General features: G+C 40.0%; 1 protein-coding gene across 1 annotated transcript in view; it reads right to left on the bottom strand.

Moving 5' to 3' along the window:
- Positions 1–3,576, bottom strand: part of LOC101650793 (zinc finger protein 33B-like) — a 29,811-nt gene that overhangs the window by 12,987 nt on the left and 13,248 nt on the right.

Below are 3,576 nucleotides of genomic sequence, written 5' to 3'. Positions count from 1 at the left end.
TGTGTGTGTGTGTGTGTGTGTGTGTGTGTGTGTGACAGGGCACTGTCTCAGAGTAGGTGTTTTCACTTCTATTAAGTAAGCCAGGTGGGAAACCTGCCATTGAGAAAAAACGGTATTACTTATATAGATGCCCCTCCCACTCCCCCACCATGGGAGAATACACCTGGTATTATGTTCCTAATTGGGCACTTTTGACCTAGTTTCTTTCTAGCCATTGGTGACAATCAGGAATTTAGGCTCTGTTCTTTTGAGGTGCACAACATTTTTTATAGGCCATACCAGATTTTGATTTGGAAACTCCTTTAAGCAAACTGGACTTTAGCATATTAGAGGAACTAAAATACTCATTTGAACTTAAAGAGGAAATGCCCCAGTATAAGAAGAAGCAGGTTACTATCCCAAGGCTATGAAATTGGCAGTCACTGGTTTTCAGTTCAAATTTCTTGCTTTGAGGGTACCCAATCAATGGTAAACCAAGACTACCATATATTTGCTATTTTCATACTTTTTGCTTTTTCATGACATAACTTAGTCTAGCATTTGTTCTGCATTTGAGACTTATTGAAAATTTTTCTGTTTCCAACCCTCACTGTTTGCAGTGTCCATTCACTTAAGCTTTTAATCCATATAAGCCAACAATTCATGTATTTTAGTCTAAAAAGCTGCCCTATACATGCACCCTCCTTTTCTTAACAATATTTTAAATTATATACCATTGGCTAAATTAATATTATTAATATAATTACCTTATACCTCAGGGGGATGATTTATAAAGTTCCCCAACAACATGACAATGTTGTTGTTAAAGTAGACTAGGGCCATATAAAATCCATAGATATAGGAATGGATTTTGAATTCACAATTGAGACTACTCAATTGTAGTCTGTGGTAGTTACACAATTTTATGCCAACTTGATAAAAGAATGAAGGGGTGGAGTCTAGCCTGTCAAGGGTGGAGTCTAGCCTGACTAATCCCTCTTTGTGGCATGGCCTTCTCATGAGGATTCTCGGAACTTCTTCCACCCTAGATGCGGGACACACTCTCTTTCTGCTTCACCTTCCTATTGATAAGTCACATGGAGCCATGCTGATGGCAGCATGCTGCCACCACCACTAAATCCACTAGACTTTCTACCCACAGTCCTGTGATCTTCCTGCATTCAGTATCATTGCATGTGTTGTGTGAGTCTGAAGAGGAATTTATAGCCTGGTATCAGACATCTGGGCTAATATTAGACCTATGGTTTTGATCTGGACTGGGCTAGGCTGAGCTGGTTTCTTAATATACAATTAATTACTCTTTGATATAAAACTCTCTCTCTTACACATACATATAAGTATCTACAGATATTTCTCTAGTCAATCCAGACTAACACATAATCTGAATATAAGAATAATTCATTTTTCTGATGTGACGAGGCTCTGCTTAATACTTGCCTTCATAAAGAGATCACTGAAGATATAAGTACTATAACAGTGTGGTAAAGAAAGCAGATGGTGCCCAGCTATCAGAAAGAATAGTGTCTGTATTAACAGAAGATTGTAGCCCCAGGGGAATGATTGATAAGACTCTCTACCATAAACTAACAAGGTGCTTTTGAAAGGAATCCAAAGGCAGATTAAACACACACACACACACACACACACACACACACACACACACACACACACAGGAATGGGTTTTGGGCATGTACTAAATCCTAGCTCTAATTTAGAACAATTAGTTCTTAAATCATGGCCTTGCTCAATACTGAAACTCAGGAAGGGAACACAGAAGATAATGGGTGCTGCAGCAAAATGTGGTGAAGAAATTAGATGGTGCATGGCTATCAGACAAAACAGTGTTTGGGATCTTAAATGCTTGTTTCCAAACAAGCAGCCATCTAAGTGAGCTGTCCACTGGGTCCACATGGAAGAAGCACACCAATACCGGTCACAGAAGGATTATAAATCACATAATCGAAGCTGGAGAGAATAGTATCAGAGCCTAAATTGTGAGAATCGGGTTTGCAGAAGGCTATGGATGACAGTGGGAGCCCAAGATACATTTATGGGATCTGCATAGGAAATAAGCCTCTGGTGACTCCCCTCTATCCATCACAGAGCATGGGAGGGAAGTAGTTACTAGACAGTGCATTGGAGAGATAACTACAGACGATCAAAAGGTCAACCTGACTTGAACAGTTAAAACCTTGTCAGTTGATTCCCCCTGTGATGCACATTAGGCCTGATCGGTTTTCAACATTTGCTGTATTTTGTTTGTTCATATTGGAGCTCATTGTTATGTCCTTGGGGGTCACTCTCTTATTTTTTATGTGTTTCTCAGTATATGAAACCCAGGATTGATGAACCCGTAGGGACAGCAAGTAGAATAAGGGTTTCTGGTGGGTGGGCACAGTTGTGGTGGTGGGGGGGGTAGAGGGTGGAGGTGAAAGGCAGTTGATGTTAAGGAACTCAGAAAGGAAGAGAATGCTTTGAAACTGATTGTGGTAGCAATGGTACAATACTGCTTGATATGATTCAACTATGGAATGATACTCCAAATAAAATGGTTTAGGGGGGAAAAAGAAAAGAACTGTGCTGAAGTTCTTAAAAGCTTGTCTAAAAGACAAACAGCCATTTAGTTGAGGTGTCAGCTAAGTCCACACAGATGAAGTACAGCAGCCTGTGTGATCTAAGGATTTTAAAGAATAAAACAGAAGACTGGAGAAGAGAACTGTATTAGAGTTTAAATTCTGAGCACTTTGTTTGCAGAAGGCTAAGGATAACAGGGATAGCCCTCAATCCATTTGCAGTGGCTTCACTTGGATTAAACCCATGGTCAGCATCCCCCTGACCACTGACCAGGGATGTGACTAGCTCTGCTACCAGAGAGCGTACACTGGACACTGGATTAATGCAGGCGTAGTTAGCTTAAAACTTAATACCCTATTATTTATTCTCCTCACCCCCAGCTGCCGCCCCCTGCTTTTTTAAGGTGCCCACCCCAATTTTATTTATTTATTCCAACAGTTTTATTGGCACATAATTTACATTATCATACAATTGAATAGTTCAATCGTTTAATCATATCAAGGGGAATTGTATGACTACCACGTCAATCTTAGTGCATTCCCTCACCCATCATTCAATCACCTTTAAAATGAGTTGTGCAATCACAATCAATTCTAGCACTCCCTACCCACTCCCACCTTCATTATTTTCTCCAGAAATCCCCTTTCCCTCCATATCATCCACCTCCCACCCCTACATTCCCTATAACCCCTTGTATAAGTAATTATCAATATGCTTTGCTCCTCCTGTGCTTCACGGCTAGGAAACCCAACAGGAAACACTGAGGATCAGATCATATTAGTATATTAGTATCATATTAGTATAAATACAAATAATGCATAAGAAGGAGAAGACACCCATCAATATTCAAAAAGCCAGGGAAGAAATTTCTGTCATGGAAAAACTAAAAGATACTTGCACCAAGTACAAATTCAGCAAAGTGTGGTGAATAAAGTAGTGGCCGGCTATCAATCAGAATAGTGTCTGGGGTCTTAAAGGCTGCATTCAAACAAGCAGCCATCT

This window comes from Echinops telfairi, unplaced genomic scaffold, assembly GCF_000313985.2.
Source record: "Echinops telfairi isolate 266 unplaced genomic scaffold, ASM31398v2 ScPeMD7_2010;HRSCAF=2546, whole genome shotgun sequence".
In the NCBI taxonomy this organism is placed as follows: domain Eukaryota; kingdom Metazoa; phylum Chordata; class Mammalia; order Afrosoricida; family Tenrecidae; genus Echinops; species Echinops telfairi.
Note: the sequence above shows the minus strand (reverse complement) of the source record. Positions and strands in the feature narration are given on the sequence as shown.